The following is an 18,734-nucleotide window of genomic DNA, read 5'->3' on the forward strand; positions in this document are numbered from 1 at the left end:
ATGGGGTGACGAAAACCTCATATCTCAAAGTTTGGTGAAAATCACTTGTTGTTATAAATTGTCAGATAATCAGTTAAGTGATGTCCTGTCCAAATCCTAGTTGTCTCACCACAAAAAACAAACAAAACAAAACAAAACAAAAAAACACCACGGCATGTAAAAGGAGATGCGATCGCATTACGTTGCGGTGCTTTGGCTGCCATGTTATTTCGCTATCCTGAACATTTGACGTATATGTGATACAAGGTTTTGTCACCCCAACAGCGAGATATGTTTATTGTTGATGTTGTTGTTGACTTTTGTTTCCATGCTTACCGGTATTTCTTTTCGGCTAGAAACTCTTTTTGGATCGGTGACGCTCAAGTAATTCGACTTGTTCAACCATTTTTTTTTTTCACACCCACGCTCATGTTCGCGGCGAGTGAGGCAAAAGAGTATGTTTTCGAAAATTTTCGATCCAAAAATACAAACAAAGAAACAAACAAGCATACTGTTAAAAAAATGAAGACACTATCCGAAATGCGACATTGTTGTAATGTGTGTGTGTGTGTGTGGGGGGGGGGGGGTTACGTTTATGCTACTAAATATGGGCTACTGTAATATCAACGGATGACGATCACATAAATAAATATCTATTATTTTTCTTTATTCAAGCTTACTGTATACAATCCATCTAATTCAGATATGTGAAAATAAAAGCATTGTAGCATTCGCTGCTGTTACATCTATCAAAGTAAGAATTGCCAATAGTCTTGAATGATGATAATGCCCCCCCCCCAAAAAAAAAAGAAAGAAAGAAATGAGTATGCACTTATCAGTGATAAGACCATTCACGTGACACGTCCACATCTGTGATTCCATGATAACAAACAGCGGAAGTGTAGTAAACACAAATGGTAATCACGAGTTGATTCTCCAAACTTATCACAATCTGAATGGTCCATCCCCTTCAAACTCGTACAACTATTAAACCATGCAGTTATTCACGATGATATACTGCAAACGAATAATTAATTTTGCACACCAACATTTCTAGAGTCGTCTGTTTCCTTTGCCTTCGTCTCGTTCTTGTTTTTCACTTTTCTCGTCGATATAATATCAGAGCAAGCTCGCTCGGACCATGGAGCTCCATGCTGGGACTATTCTGGGCCTTATCTGGGAAATAATAGTTCTCAAGGGTAACCTTTACGTTGAGTAGATGATTCGCATTGCTAAGCAATGTATGCGAGTTAAGTCTAAAGCTATTCGAGAAGTCTATGATACGGCACACACTAATCCCCTATATTATGCACCTTTCACGAAGTTGCAACTCGACCGTTACGATAATTCTGAAGTCAATTAAATAAACGCAGACACTGTTTGCTGAACAGCTCGTGTTGAGCGTACCCGAACGTCATGCTATAAGTTGATGATTTGATCAGTTTGTTGTCGGAATAAATTTTCGTTGCTTAAAGCCCCTCAAATAAATCGAAGAGTTCGGAAAAGGATGAACGCGAACACACAAACTTGCGGTAACGCACTCTCCGCGAATTTATGTTTTCCGAAGCTTAAGTTTTTAGCTGACTTCGTAGTGGAAAAAAAGAATATATATATATATATAGGATGTCATTTTCGGGGAAGGGTAAACCTGAATAAGTGAAATTTTGCATTTTATTCAGAATGGATGGGGAAGGAAGGTAAAAAAATGTGATTAACAAGATGTATATGGGAAATGAACTAAAGATAGAACATAACTCTAAATGGAAAAATTGTGTGTGCGTGTGTGTGTGTGTGGGGGGGGGGGGGGTCACAGACACATATGCTTATTTTACTCCCTAATTTCATTCAAAGACTCTACACGTTTGTCGAATAACTATCGTATAGACAAGTCAACGTTTACTATCAGAACCCTTACTTAACTATTCATACGTCGACAGAAATTCAATTTTTTGCTCTAAAATGGACACATGTCCAATAGAAATAATCATGTGAAATAACGCTGTGATAACGTGATTTCAGATGGGTAACGACAAAGATGCGAAATATTACCCCAAAAGGTATGCCTACAGTATTGCAATCTGAGAACATATTCGATCGTGGTTGCTACGTAATGTTTCATACTCGATTATCGATAAATCGACTAACAGGTCCATACAGTATCCAACAATTTTGGATCCGCGCGAGAGCGAACCGCGTGCAGCTTAAAAAAAAAAACAAACAAACCAAAGAGGTTGGAAGCGATTCTTCCAACCCACTACTGAACGGGGAGAGCTCTTCTGGAATAAAAGTCGTGTACTACGATCAAAACTATATTTTCACTTTTAATCTCATAATACTCCAAAACAACTTCACTATTCTGGCAAATCGCGTCAGACCGACAAGTTTCTTGGTAGACCCTTTCCATATGATTATTGCAAGCAAATTCCAACTGTAGCGGAAGATGTATGTTGTTATACTTTTAATTCCAGGACTTAGTATATGTTAAATGTTGCCCGTGATCTCCACAGCGCAGATAAAAGGTAACTTGTGCGTCACAATTGGCCTAACGAACACCGTGGACACACCCATCGGGTCCATACCAGGGAGGTGGTTTCTTTCCACCTCCCTGTCCATACCAACCCGATTCTCTTTTTCAATGTCGGCAAGCAAAGGTGTGTCCATTGTGTGCGCAGTGTCTCGTCCAAGAACGCAATCCGTGGCGCAAATGGCAAGAAAAACGAAAAAGAAAGAAGAGAAAGATTAAAACAAGTTTGTGCCGTAAGCTCATCTCTCTTTCGCCTAATCATTCCACCTGAAAAGCAAAAAGAAAAACAGAAAAGCAGAGAGAAAGAGAGAGGGGGCGGGGCGGGGGACTTGGAGAGATACATGACTGTTGTGACGCGAAAACGCACTTTACAAACTGCAAACTGGTTGTGTTATCGCTCCATCCGAGCACAAGTTATACTAGGGAGGTTATGCCCCAGTCTCTCACACAGCCTATCGCTGAAAATTGATATGAAACCAAATCTCGACACAGCTGATTTACGCATTAACTTGCTATTATACGTGACGTGATGAGAGCGGGTACCCGATCAACAACACGGGCACCGTTCCTCAACACAGTTCGTCTTAAAAAGCGTGTAATGCAAATCCGACCTGAAAGTTTACGCGCCGAGGAAGAATTGTTCGGCGGCCATTATAAATTCTTCGCATTCCGACAGTCATTGTCCCTCTCGTACATGTCTGCGCTCTGGTTCCGTCGTCGAAGAGCTGTGCGTGAAACTTTAGGAGTCGTAATTACGAGGGTTACATTTCCCTTCTCTCTCTTGCAAGGGGCTCCCTTCCCCTCCGTTAGAGAGGGAGAGAGCAGCGTTTTGTAAGGGAAAACGCCGAAAAATTACGTACATTTCGTAACTCCGTGGTTTTCGCCATGCGTGCTTCGATCTCAGCGCCGCTCGGCCTTGCAACATATTATCGGCGCCGTGGCTCCGAACGACGAAGCTCTTGATCTGACATGATGATGAGCTCAGAGACCTGGCGATGGCAGAAGTGTTATCAGAAGTGATTTTTTTCCGATCCAATGTTTATGAGTTCTGTATCCACACTATTAGAATATACAGGACTCGATGGGGCAACACAGGTTATATCGTAATAACCTACAGAAGTTCCGTCTCCTGATTTTTCGGGATCATCCCACTAGACCGACACCCACGAGTCATACAGTCCACGAGTACGACATTGAATACAGGTCCATGAGTCATACAACTCACGAGTCATATACAGCCCATGAGTTCGACACTGGGCATATAAAGCCCATGAATTCGACACTAAGTAAAAACAGCACACGAGTTCGACAGATACAACACGTCGGTCTCGTGGGCCTTGCTTAGTGTCGAACTAATGGGCTGTATGACTCGTGAGCTGTATAAACTCATGGGCTGTATGACTTGTGATATGAGCAGTATGACTCGTGGGTGTCGGTCTCGTGACGTGCACCCGATTTTTTCCCCTCCTTTTGGTGTATTCTCAAAAGACAGTTTACAAACAGTAATGACGGTATCGACAGGTTAATTTCTCTGCAGCAGAATTATCCTCAGTACTACAGAAAAAAAAAATCTTAAAGGTTTTGCACCATGTTCGCAATATGCGCACATGGGGGGGGGGGGGTAGGGAATAGGGAGGGAGAAGTAAGCCTACATACTCCATTGGAATGTCGTCCAATGCTGAAACATGACCTTTAACTCAACATCAACAATACGGCCTCTCATTACTCACAATCATGTGCAATAAGCATTAAGGATTACATTGCTTTGGCATTTTTGCTGGGATACATCGTCCTCCCGTTTGTTGCGGCAAAGGCAACACATTCTTCTTAACGTGGAATGCCACACCATGATCAAGTTTGCTTTCAAATGCGAACATAGCATAATAAAAAAACAAAAAACAAAAAACGGTGGACGCTTGATCGAATTCGGACGTATAGCATAAAGAATGTCATAATTGCAAAAATGATCAGATTTTCACGAAGAAAGTAATATTAACGGTGCTATGTCAATAAGATAAGGTGATAATTAAATACACTATAATAAAATGATTATTGTAAAATATTATGTGGGGCTATTTATGACGATTCTGTCAGATTGTCTTTTGTTTATCAGTTTACCAAAGCTTCCTTTAATGAACAAAGTTGAGGAATTGCATTTCATTTCAAATCAAATCACTAAAGCTGCTGTTCAAGATTTCTGTCAAATCGTTTTCGGTGAACGCAAATGGCGAAACTGACAAAATCGTCTAGATTAAAAAAAAAAAAAATAATAATAATTAAATTTTGTCGCCCTTGTCGCAAGTATCACGCACAACCAAGAGGGTATACCCTCTTGGTAACTACTGTAGAAAGCTAAATCCCTACATCTAAACTATAGAGGAAAAATTTTAATTGACCAAGTTCGTGAGCATTGTTTGAGGAGAAAGCAGGTCTACAATCGAGTGGAAATAAAAAGACATCACCTCCCTGGTCAGAGTAAAGCGTTCTTCAGTTCAAAGGCTGCTATACCTTCCATGAAGCTCCAAATAAAAGATTGTCCGATTAACGTTGCACATTGATCGTTCAAACATCACCTTCTGACACATGGAACCCCATTGCGTTTGCAAAACGCTTCTGGGGCTTCGATACTTATCGGTCATTCCAGCACGTCACAAACTCGGGCCGATTAGACCGTAAATTCACGATGCGCTGCGCCTGAATTTACGAGGAAGAGAAGGATGCGCTACAGCCGATATCCCAATACCCCGCTACCACGACCAAGCCGAAATCCCGACCCTCCGTCATCCGTTTCCCCACCCTCACGACACACACAGTGACACACCGGTAGGCAAACTACGACACACACACCCCGTCCCTACCAGTGCGCACAGACACACCCACACAACGTACCACGCGCACCGAGCAGACAAAGACATCGGCGTAACCCTTGTAAACAATGCGTGTGACCACGTTTTCGATTTTTTCCCCTTCAATCGACTTGGCGCCGCTTCGCACGTCTTCATTGAAAATCCACCGCTTTTTTTTGTGTCTGTTTAGTTTTGTGCCGTAAAAAAGGGGATTTTGAAGAATTTACAATGTACAGATCCCAATCGCGAGTAATTCCCAAGCGTTCAAGCTCAAGACAGCGTCGTCACAGAAATCCTGCTAGTCAGTTTATACAAGCCTCACTTTCAAAATCTATATTAAGCGCTATATCGGACAGTCGACTAAATACGGTGATGTAGGAGATAAGACTAAACATAATAATAATAATAAGTAGACCTACGAAGAATAGCGGGAGCGTGACTTGGGAATGCACAAAGTGCCATATAAGCACGGATACGCACTCATGGCATGGCTGATCTGTATTAAATACTCGTACAAATTTCAGTATTTCCTAGAGGAATTCATATTCAGCGATACGAATTCATCTCCTCTGCGATAAATGAATAGATAAATGAATAGATGAAATATTAAAAAAAAAAAACTTCGTGCGAGAGAAAATACAACGTGCAAGAGGCTCGATAGGAACGAAAAAAAAAATGTGAAGCTCAGTAATGTATATAATATATTGTTACGATCAAATGAAACGGACCCGTCACACATCACATTCCAATCGTGCGTGGTAAATTGTGAGTAACATTACGCCAACACGCTCTTTCTCACGTGCAAGAATAACGAGAAGCAGTTACACACGTATTGCGTTTTTATTTGTTTCTAAAAAATAAATGGAGTGCCAGTGTCGTTTAATACTTTAGCAAGAGATAAGAACAGAACAAGACCGACTGACATAGGGTGACTGATACGAAAAATGTAAACAACGCAGATTGTTTCGCAAACACTGTTCTTCTTTTCGCTTTTATCCATTGATACATGCATATAGGAATAAGCGTCGTCTGTTGAGAGAAGCAGAATTGCAAACGATAAGTTCATACTATACAAAAACCAAGTTCAAGGTGATATATAGCCTGCGTAGTAGCAAAAAAACAACAACAACAACCAAAAAACAGATAGTATTACGAGAAGAGTATACCTTTAACACTGAAAGGCACGAATAGCGTCAAGGTGTATCTCGCCGTTTGCGCAACTTTTCTTTTTTCTTCTTCAAGTTTTCAGCTTTTCTCGCACGATTTCGTGGACGACAAAAGATGATTGCACACACGCATATCTCGAGGTAAGGGGGCATGCGGTGAAACACAAACGCTATACACTTACCTTGGAATGGCTCGTAACAGGGGTACCTCTGCACGAGGCAAGCTTTAGCAGCTGCGTAGTTTCAGTGTTACACGCTCCACTCTCGCCTTCTCAATACCGAACATACACGCCGTATGAAGGCCTTATTGTAAATCGCGCGCCATTATATCTGTGCTTGGCGATGTATTAATTCCATTCAATCAATAAACCCGAGCTATAGAGAATGAGCGAAAACTACAACCCGCCGATGTTTCGGCACACACGTGAAGGTACACACAGCTTAATCACTAGAACGAACGAAAGAGAAACGGGAGAGAGGGAGAGAGAAACGGAGAGAGTAGGAGAGAGACGGACGACTGAACTGGAAAAAAAAATATTGCGTTTGATCCGTCTTTCAATAAAGACACCGAGGCTATTTAAATTACGAGTAAAACGCACGGTAAATTCATCATCTCTATAGTTTCTCAATAACTGCAGACCCATGGCGGAGCAGAGGACTAGAATAGCGAAGCTCGCACGTACAGACAGACAGACAAATTGATTTAGGACATCTTGCAAACCTGAGAAAAATATACCAACAAAATATCTCCTTGGGGTCGGTGTATAGTAACGCTCGCATCGTGTTTATCGCAGCTATGTCGTCGGTACTGAATTCTAAACGAGATCAACTAACGCGAGAGTTTCTACTGTACGTTCCTCAGAAACAAGCAAAAGACATTAAATCCCTTTCTTCATAATAGGCACAATAATTGCTTAATGTTCATGAGGACATGTAGGGTAACATATTTCCCTCGGATGGAATATTTCGTTTTCCTATTTTTACTCTTTTAGACCCGTTTAGTAATCATTCTTTCTTTTCGACTTGTTAGGAAGGCTTCACTAATAATATTGTCTCATTCACACAGTGATAAACAAACGTCTTGAGCGCTCGGTATATAAGAAAGAGAGGATGAGGGACAGATATGTCCATACAGGTTATGAATCCAGCATGGCCACTGCTGACTTTGCTTATATCAGGGTTTCCCACCTCCCTGCTTATATTCCTCATCAACTTCAGTTTCAGTTTCTTTTATCTTTTTTTTTTTTTAGTTGATCATTATTTTGTTTTATCAAAATAAGGCAGGACAGTCACTGCTTGTCTTCAAATCCTTGCACTACGCATATTTCAGACAAATTAATGATTCATTTCGAGGTTATGATTTCTGCAAGAGAAGGACATTATAATTTCATAACATCACGAAGACGAAGAGTATTTATCGCGTGATGTTTTTCCCGCTATTAAAGATGAAACTACTTAAGTCAAATGGTTAGTCAAACAAGCAAATGATATATGTTTTACATTATAAAACATGCACACAAATTCAGTACATTCAAAATACTTTCTTGTATTTGCTGATGAAAATATGTATGTATTCCACGATTGATAAGCATATACAAATAATATGGATATATGCATAATGATGCCTCTGATATGCATGTAACTACTGATGGCCTAGATATTCCAACTACTCGTTATAATACTGATGTCCATGTAAATAATAATGGTAAGTCTGTTATTGATGTGTGCCAAAGTTTTGATCTCAGGATTGTTAATGGAAGAATAGGGGAAGATCAGTCTGTCGGAAAATACACATGTTTCAACAAAAATGGTGGTTGTAGCACCATTGATTATGTCATTGTATCTCGCCAGTTATTTTCTAGCATTACACATTTCAGTATTGATGTATTTGATAAATGTTTGTCAGATGTTCATTGTCCTGTCAGTGTGACCTTGCAATCGGAAAATTCTAAATCTGCTGTGAATGTCGACACTGTTTTTAACAATTCTCAAAACGCTGCAGTAGACAACGCAGTTTTAGATTCACAGCCTAATGAAAGTCAACGTTATTTATTATTCCAGTGGAGCAGTGACAGCGCTGCAATATTTAAACAGAAAATTAAGGACTCGGCTGAGCTAATGTGTGAAAATGTGGAATGTTTAGATGGGAATGCAAATCAAGATAGTATTGATTTTTGTTACTCACAATTATGCAATATGTTCGTCAGTGTTGCACAAGATGTTGGCATTTGTAAGTGGAGACAATCTCGACATAATATAAACAAAAATGAGACTGTCAATAAGGATAAAAACAACCATCAGCCTTGGTTTGATGCAGAATGTAGAGCTGCCCGTCAGGAGTATTTGAATGTTAAAAATCGATTAAAGAGGAAGCTTAAATTTCAGGGCAGGTCAGGGGTTACTTGTCTATTGAATCATTATGAGTCTACAGGAAAGCTTTATAAGAATTTATCAAGACATAAAAGAAGGGTATTTCATAGAGATTTGAATGAATCTCTCCGTTCATTACAGGCATCAAATCCGAAAGAATATTGGCAATTACTCAACAGTAATAATGAACGCAAAGTAAAGAAAACAGGAAATGTTTCATTAGGGGATTTTGTTAATCATTTTAGTCGTTTAGGTAATAGCCAAGAGGACCAGCCCACAGGCCTGGAAGATAGTATGGGTACTTCAGAAATTGTTGAGGCAGATGGTCCCTTGGATGCCCCAGTCACTTTGGAAGAAGTGGTATTAATGATTAAGAAATTTAAAAATTCAAAAGCTTGTGGAAAAGATTTCATAAGAAATGAATTCCTTAAGAATTGTCCCGTAGAGATGCTTCATGTGTTGGTAAAGTTCTTTAATGTGGTACTGGACAGTGGTATTGTTCCAACTGAATGGTGCATAGGGATTATCATTCCTATTTTTAAGAATAAGGGTATAGACACAAATCCTGATAATTATAGAGGAATAACTCTTCTCAGTTGTCTAGGAAAACTTTTTACTTCCATTTTGAATCATCGAATCTCAGAGTTTTTCGAAGCAGCTAATATGTTAGGTGAAGAACAGGCTGGCTTTCGTTCTAATTATTCTACAATTGATAATATTTTTGTTTTGAAGACTATAATTGATGTTTATCTGCAAAATAAAAAACGCTTATACTGTGCATTTATTGATTACAAGAAAGCATTTGATCTAATTGATAGATCATCTTTATGGTACAAAATGTTGAAGATGGGGCTTAGGGGTAAATTGTTTACTGTCATTAAGAATATTTATGAAAGTGCTAAATCATGTGTGGCGGTTAGGGGGGAGATGTCAGAGTTTTTTACTTGTAACATTGGTGTACGACAGGGTGAAAACCTTTCCCCGCTTTTATTTGCCATTTATCTGAATGATTTTCAAGAATACATAAGAAATTCATATGGTGGACTTAAATATTTGGAAAGTGAGATTTCTTACCACCTGGATTCTCATAATGTCAAAAAAGCTTTAAATCTTTCTTGTTTACTTTATGCAGATGACACAATAATTTTAGCAGAAACTCCGGAGGAGTTGCAAAAAGCTCTTGATGCTGTAGATAGTTATTGTCAGACATGGCGCTTGACTGTAAATACAAGCAAGACTAAAATTGTTATTTTCTCCCGTGGGAAGGTTAGAAGAATTCCTGAATTCGTTTATGCTGGTGATCCACTTGAGGTTGTAGATGACTTTGTGTACCTTGGAGTTAAATTCAATTATAATGGTAGTTTTAAAAAGGCAATTTCTAAACAAGTCACACAAGCTAGAAAAGCACTCTATAGCATGTTGGTCAAGGCTAAAAAGTTACAGCTCTCTGTGGACACACAGTGCCACCTATTTGATCATCTTGTTTTACCTGTTTTACTCTATGGTTGTGAAGTCTGGGGTTATGAGTGCATAGACCAAATTGAAATTTTCCATAGGAAATTCTTAAGAAAAATTTTGCTTGTGAACAAATGTACTCCTGATTGTATGGTTTATGGTGAAACTGGACGTGGAGTAATTTTGAACCATATTAAATGTCGAATGATTGGATTCTGGTTGAGATTAGTCAAGGGAAAAGAAACCAAACACTCATGTACCATTTTCAAATTTCTTCTGCATTTACAAGGAGACATACACTCCCCGTCAAAATCACAATGGTTATTATCTATCGCAAATATTTTTTATTATGCAGGGCTAGGGAATGTGTGGTTAGCACAAGGGGGTGGATTTAGTGCTGCATGGATTTCACACACCTCAAAAGTTAGACTTTTTGATATGTTTATTCAAGAGTGGAGAGCAGCAACATGGTCAAATAGAATCTGTACAAATTATAGAATGTTTAAGGATAATTTGATGTTAGAGAAGTATTTACAAGTCTTGTGTAAGAAAGATTATATTACATTAAGTAAATTCAGATGTAGATCTAATGGATTACCCGTTAATAAGGGCAGGTTTGATGCAAGCCTGACAGATGAATTGCATTGTACTATTTGTTCATCCGATGATATAGGGGATGAATTTCATTATATTTTTGTTTGTCCCTTTTTCAACAAAGAGAGATTATTGTATTTACCAAGTAGCTTGACGGCCAGTAGACCAAGTGCATTACATATGGCCAAATTATTCAATTCAACTAATGCTTGCCATTTGAAAAAACTAGCCAAATTTGTCAGAATTATTATGTTTCAGTTCTCTTCAATACCATAGAAGAAAGACAGTATTTTTGTAGAAAGTAAAGTAGATGTGAATGTTTGTACACGTAGTGGTAGAGTAGTTAAACGTCCTTTACGCCTTGTTTTGTAAACGTATTTATTTATATCTGTTATTTTCACACGTACATGTACATTATCACTTATATTTTTGTATTCATATATTGTAAATATGTTTGTACTCTCATACCCCGAGAGGGGGTCGATAGAGTCAATAAAATCTTACAAAATCTTACAAATCATAATACATACATACATATTACGAGGTAGCACTGCGTTATCTACAATAGACCTAAAGTCGAAAATCGAAATATGTAAGAAGAAACATCGCGCTGTAATAATAAATACGAGAAAAAAAAATGTGCGCCGACTATAGGGTAATTATGATTTATATCCCCTGCCATTATATAACGACGCCATTATTATGCTGCAACCAAAATTTGAATTGTATTAGATACATGAAATCATCATCATTATTATCGGCATTACTGTTGTCGTTTTGTTTTAGCATTCATTATCATTGTTAATCATGGATATCGTTATTCCTATTTTCATTTCTTTCCTCGATATCACTGTGATAACAATCATTGTATAGTTATCGTATAATTGTCTTAATTTCGTTACTATTATCAATATCTTGACAAAACGCTCATTGTATTCTATGACGTCAATTTTATCATCACTCCACGATGGCGATGAATCCACTGGTTATAAACGTGTCTTCTTGTTCATCATCCGGCCGTTAGCTGCGCGTTGCGTTCCTCTTTAATAATACGCGATGTTCGTCAATTACTTCTTACGCTGCCATCCGCGCACACAAAGAAACTGCGCGAATCGATCTCTCTACGAGAAACGTGATTCTCACTTCAAGCCCCCTCCCCCCTCGCTCCCCGCACAACCCCACCCGCCGCTTGCACCTCTCTCTCTCTCCCCCTCATTTTGTCTGTCTGCGTGTTTTCTGTCTGTCGGTCTCTCTTTGTCTGTCTCCTCACCCTATTGCCTGCGCTGCCGTTACATCTCTCCCCCTCCTCCATTCTCCATCACTTCACTTTTTTCTCTTCCTTTTTATTCTCATTTTCTTGTCGTATTTCGCATCGCAAGGACTGCACGATGTTAAAGGAAAGTCAGAAATTAGCACGCTTCAACTAGACCAGCACGCACGGCGGCTGCAGTCTGTTCCGATAAACGTGATCATCAATATCATATGAAGAAAAAAAAATAAGGAGTGGAAAAGATGCGAATGGGGTGGGGTGGTTGTGGTGAGGTGGTGAGGTGGTGTAGGGGTTAGGAGATGTAGAAGTCGGGGTAAACTGGGAAATAGCGTCCAAGGATACATGGGAGAATAATATTAGGCAAAGGACTTCTGAGAAAGCCTGCATCAAAACGCAACAACAAAACAAATATGATATTATATTACATACTTTTATTTCATTCCATATCAAGTTGGGTGTTTGTCAGCTCAGTGCGTGCCTTACAAAGAGGGGGAAATAAAGAGAATAAGGTTGCAGACGCTCCCGCACTTAAAATCTTTTGTTAAAATGGTGTGAAACCAAATTCAATGAATATTGTAAACATCAAGTATATGTTACTCATTAACATGCTGGATAGCTATAGAAATTCGTTCGCTCTGTTCAAGTCCAAGGAGAAAAGGGTAGGCCCTAAATATAAAGGCCACCCCCTTCCTTAAAAAAAAAAAAAGCACAAAAACTTTACAAGAATGTGGAAAATAAAAACATATTGGGAGGGGGGGGGGTATACTGGACCCGGGTATATTGTTTAATTATATTACCTCAAGATTGACATTTAAATAGGCATCGGTGTCGCCGCGTATACTCCCGGTACACGGTATTTTCTGATCAAGACGCGATACGATCGTTCGCATGTTACTTGCCGCCAAAAAACTTCGTAACCTGAACACGCGACTGATATCGGAGCAAAACCCAAATGTTCGCGTCCTCCAGCGAAGGCGCGCATAAATTCGATATCAACCAATGACCAAGAAGGCAGAATCAGCGTTAGTCCTACAGCGTTTGCTTGCTTGCATTACCTGCGAATTTCACAATTATCCTCGATTATCTTCCCAGTCTATCGGGGGATTAGAAAAAATATATAACAGGCGAAAAAATGTCACGCCTGGCCAGGCGAAACCGAAGCCTGAAAGAGGAAGTAAAGGACTGTCGGTTGGAGGGTGAGAGCAAGGATGATCAGCGGGTCTTTGCCATAGGATGCTTGGTGCTATCACGTACCAGTAAGACGAATTAAGTGGAGTGGTGAACAATTAAAGATATCTCGCTACCTGCTCACGGTCGAACACGGACGGAAGCGTCAGAAGCTGTCACACCACCCCCAGGGGGCCGACTGCACGAGGGTGGGGCGAACATTAAAGGGTGGTGGTTCTATTCGTATTTGCATTGTTATACTCTGTTATTGTCTGCGACGAGGCGTTGTTGGCCCACGTATCACCCAACACAATTAAAAGCCAGTTAGGACTTCAAAATATGGAAAATATGATATTCCTCACGAAACCAGTGCACGGCCCGATACATCTCTTGAATTGTAGCTGCGGACAAAAAGTTGTTGCTTATGACTTAAAAAAAAAAAGTCGTTCATAATCACCAATTTAGTCCCTTTCTGTGTTAATTTGACGGACTCGCAGTAGTACCTACAACTCGTAGAGACAAGCGTTTAAGAATATTTCACCAGGGAGGACTTTTGGCACATTGGGCAGAACTAAACGTGACTGTTCCATGCCACCTCGACTCACTCTACTTTCGTCATATCATTTTCTCCATTCCATTTTGGTTTCTTGTTTCGTTATCTCTGCTTGTTTTCTTCTCAGGCCTATACTGTTCCCATTTCCTATCACTCTTTCGATGTCTCTGTTTTTGTTCGTTGTTTCAGTCTCCATGTCTGTAGTCAATGTCAGCAGGTTTCGTCCCACCTCCGTGACGTCACCAAGTAGGGCCATTTCTTTTATTAATAGTTATCAACGGTGATGTTGCGTATCGTTTTTGCGTCCCGATAAAGTGTTACGGCACATTGCGAGGGGCACATTAGTCGGCAGCTTCTTGTTATCGTACACTGTACACAGTTGATTAGTCGACAAATTTTCGTGAGTTTTGTCGAATGGAGAAGCGGAATGGGTATAGGGCAATAAAAACCAACAATTATAATATTATTTGTCAGTTTGCTGATAATGAGAGCTCGGCATACACGTCATACTTCATACAACACACGACGCAGGCAGAGCACGTCAATAGTACATATTCATGAAATGAATCTAAATAACGTCATTGAATGCAGCAGAGCGTATGGTTCCAGACCAGCGTTTTCAAGGCGGTTGATTTGCACGACTGTGTGAAAAAAACCCGTATGAAAGAAAGGGAAAAGAACATTATAAAGCAACAAACACACGTGCGAAAAAAAAAGAAACTACCATAGCGAACAGATTTTTACTTTTCCTTTTTTTTTCAATTGCTGCGACTTTCACGGTCAATTCTAATGCCCAGTTGTCCAGTGGAAAACGGTAATAGCCACATCTTTCCTGCGATCCATGCAAAGACATCTTTTGAAGCTCAAATTCCTGGCATATTCACACTCGAATGTCCACTGAAACCACTTTCAGGAAAAAAAAACAGGGAAGAGAAATAATAAATACATAGGCAGTATTGCTAATGACGTACGCGACTGATTAGTAAAATGACATTGGACCATGTGTTGTCGTCGTTATAGTCAAGCAAAATGAAACAAGAGTTGAACCAATCGAATTACACGCTAATGAGCCATTTTTACGACGTCACACGCTTCGATTGTTTATTTGGCGTTGTCTTTCGAACAGCTCCGGGTTGCATATATAGGCCTATACGCGGGAAGACTATTACCGGCATATTATGGGGTGTGCGTCTCTGATGGTAAACCAACACTATAAACTTCACGATTTCTATACATTTAGGCCTATCACTTGCAATATTGTGTATAATTATGATGTAGTAAATTCAATGCCAGTCTACGGAACTTGTACAATCTCAACGGCTTTTGTATACGTGTGGAGTCACATGTATGATTCGCAGCAGTTTTGACAGACAATGCAAAGTGAAATCTGATGCCTGTTTCTATCTCATTTAGGTGTATATTTTAGTAATTTTATTGATATATATAATTATATATATTACATTATATATAATATAAATATATTAATTTTAATATGATATCAATATCATTATATTAATTCCAGGCATTTGGTTGTGAAATTCCAATTGTCTCCGACCAGGTATACCCCCCCCCCCTCCTTTTTTTTCTTCTTTTTGTTGCCTCGATTTTCCTACACAATTGACACTTAGGACGCTGGAGCAATGTTTTGCGCTCCTCTCCAGCTGAATTGGTTTTTACAAAAATTATCACAATAAAAAATCATCAGTTTACTCTACAGGGTTATCTAAAATTGTCTGTTTGGAGTTCGTGTGCTGAACACTACCACGACTACGACCGGGTTGAAATTCGGAAGTCAAGCATTGTGTTCCATCGCCGCAAGGCGTGTGTGTAATTCTAGCTAAGTCAGAATGCCAATATCATATCATATATTGTGGAAGTCAGGACTTTCTTTGTCATACAAGATAATCTGTAAAAGCCGCAGAGCAAAGGTGTGAACATCTGAAACCAAGACGAACGCTTTCTAGTTACCGTTAGAATTAACATGATTGATGACATAGAATATCAATGATGAATTTATGACTGTTTAATCCATACACTACAGGAGTATGTACATCATACACGCAAATTTGTATATTGTAGTTACTATAATTGTGTGTATCTTTGTGCATACTAGCTGATTACTAACCTTTCTTAGGACATTAAATCGTCGACATACTATCATGTCGGGGGAAAAATATAAACGAGAGAGATAGGAGAGAGAGAAGAAAAAGGAAGAGAGGGGTATGTACATCAAAATAATGTATTCTCTAAACAGGAATATCTTACACAAGGAAAAATGAATTTACATACTACGCGGGTACGGCGATATTCATAACAACGTCACAATATTCTTTGTTTGCACGTGATAAAACAATCAATAGCCAGGTGTTAAGGGGGTACGGTGTTATGCACGAACGATTCCTGTGACAGGCGGGTTGTTTGTGTGTCTTCTTTTATGGGGAAGGTCTCTATTGGAGACGCGAAAAAAAAAATACTCAAGTATGCGCGTTTCTTCTCCGTCGACACTTATCGAACTAACGCATCGAAACACGTTTAGACGCCATTTTCAAATCTGATTTTGCGCGAGCATGCGAGTGTTGTTTACATGGCGGTATATCAAATTCGTGGTGATACTTGTATACTTGTATACGGAACCTCGCGTTGGCGCAAAATGACATCTCTTGGATAAACGATGTTTACATGCGATCGTCTATCTATATCAACACGGAGTATATATCATATTATGGAAAAAAGTGAGATTTCGGAACCTGACAATAATATGCACAAGAATAATAAAGTATTAGGCGATGTAAACGCAAGGTCAAGCGCCAGAAATTGATAAAAATGATAAAGCCCAGCTGTTTGGTAAAAATTTAATGTCGCCATTTTTGTGCATGCCGTACAACGACAAACGCAGGAAAATACAAGCAACTCTTATAACTTAAAGGAAAATAAAACCGTCAGTATTATTACAAGTAACAGATTATAAATAATGGTTGACTTTTAATACTGGTAGGCATGCAGAAGGCCAACTCAGTACAGTAAGGAACAATACGAACGACAGACTGTAGCCTGGTAGGGGAAATTGGGAGTCTGTAATGCAGCGTTATTATTGCTTTTCTATTACACTATGATATAGAAAAGCCTCGCGATTTTTATTTGTTCACCCACGCACTGATGATAATCGCCAACGCGTTTTTTAAATATATATATATATTTTTTTAATTTGACAAATATGAAAATATGGAGACATGATACGGTACACTTGTCTCAGTACGCTTGTCACTTCGGATTTTCAGGGTCACCTTTGCCTGCACTCTCCCTTATGTATGAATATTGTGTAGGTACCCTACTCTGAAAACTCTGAAAATAACAAATAATGGATAATCATAATCATAATAATGGATAAAAATAGAATAGAATAGAATAGAATAGAAAAAGAATTAGTAAGAGTGGCCGAAATACAGGCATATGTTCCAGATACACACACGAACTCTCGTGTGTACTGTCATAGCACAGGATGTCTCGTTTCTGACCCCTTTCTCGCAATGATGTGAGGGGAAAATCGGGGGGAGCTTGATCACTGGGGTAAAGCAAAGGCTTTACTTCCACTTTTTCTCACTTCCCTACTCAACGCTTGACCTCGCCGATGTGTTACCGTACTTGTAATTGAACGCGTGCTCAAATTACGGCGTTCCGTGTAGTCGGGCACCCTAGACGGAGAATAGGGTTTGAGATTCACGGTAATATACTACGTCTACTTCACCCGTCCTTCGCCGAAGAAGCGGCGTGTGTGAGAATAATACAACAGTATATTTGACATTCACGTTATGAGATTTTGGGTATAGGATGATAACGCATCAGCCGCTTCCACAGCAGAAACAGCAGCATCACCGAGACGAAGAGAGGGAGAAGTAAGGGAGAAGATAAATGGGAGGAGGTCAACCTTACTTCGAGGAAAATTCGGCATCAGTACCCCAATACTCGTCATTCATGGAATGGACGCTGTTCTTTCTTCCTACTACAAAAAAAAAAGAGAAGAAAATAATGCATATTTTTTCCCCGAATTCTTAAATTAAAGGAAAAGGAACGTCCCAATGACAACAAAAAAGTAAGGGTCAACAGTAATAATAGTGATTGATCGATTGATTGATTGATTGATCGAATCGATCGATCGATCGATTAATTAGTTAATTAATCAATTAATTAATTACGCGGAAAAGTACTTACTTGCTTGAATGTAACACTCAGATGTATCGTACCGCGCCTGATTGGTTCGTGCGTTGCGATTAACGACCTCACGTTCTTTTCTCCGGCATGCACCCCTAAAAAAAAAAAAAAAAAAAAAAAAAAATGAGAGAATAATGCATAAAAACGAAAGGTTGCATGAATACTATGCATAGAATAATCAAAAAGTAGCATAACCGATTGCAACAGATAACACTATCAAAATAATGCCTTTTGCCTCTACCGAAAAAAAAAGCACAGCTCTTCCCACGCACCAGCTTTCAAGGATATCTGAACGCTTGAATTATCATTGATTCACGTTCTTCATAATTATAAAAGCTGTAAAGCTTCGACCATTTGACTGGTCGTTATGAACAACTGTAGCTACGAAACGATTAGTTCGACAAACTGGAGAACTCGAGAGAATTACTCAAAATGGCGATGCAACACAATGCCGAAATGCGTCATTTCTTGCCCAGAGCTTTACTGTTTTTGTTACTGTATCTTCCAAATCACTTTGTCAGTGTTTTCATATCTCCCATAAGTTTCGCATATGGTCATGTGTTATGTAGACAATATTAGAAGCATAATGAAGGATCCTCAT

At 39.3% G+C, this 18,734-nt stretch overlaps 1 protein-coding gene across 1 annotated transcript in view; it reads right to left on the reverse strand.

The window, feature by feature from the left end:
* LOC140244499 (uncharacterized) overlaps positions 1 to 18,229 on the reverse strand; it is a 48,066-nt gene extending 29,837 nt beyond the window's left edge. The window contains exon 1 of the mRNA XM_072324127.1: positions 18,134 to 18,229. The gene's annotated coding sequence lies outside the window, so the exon portion shown is untranslated. The remainder of the gene's footprint in view (positions 1 to 18,133) is intronic.
* Between the last annotated feature and the right edge of the window lie 505 nt (positions 18,230 to 18,734).

The sequence above is a fragment of the Diadema setosum genome, chromosome 21 (assembly GCF_964275005.1).
Source record: "Diadema setosum chromosome 21, eeDiaSeto1, whole genome shotgun sequence".
Lineage (NCBI taxonomy): Eukaryota > Metazoa > Echinodermata > Echinoidea > Diadematoida > Diadematidae > Diadema > Diadema setosum.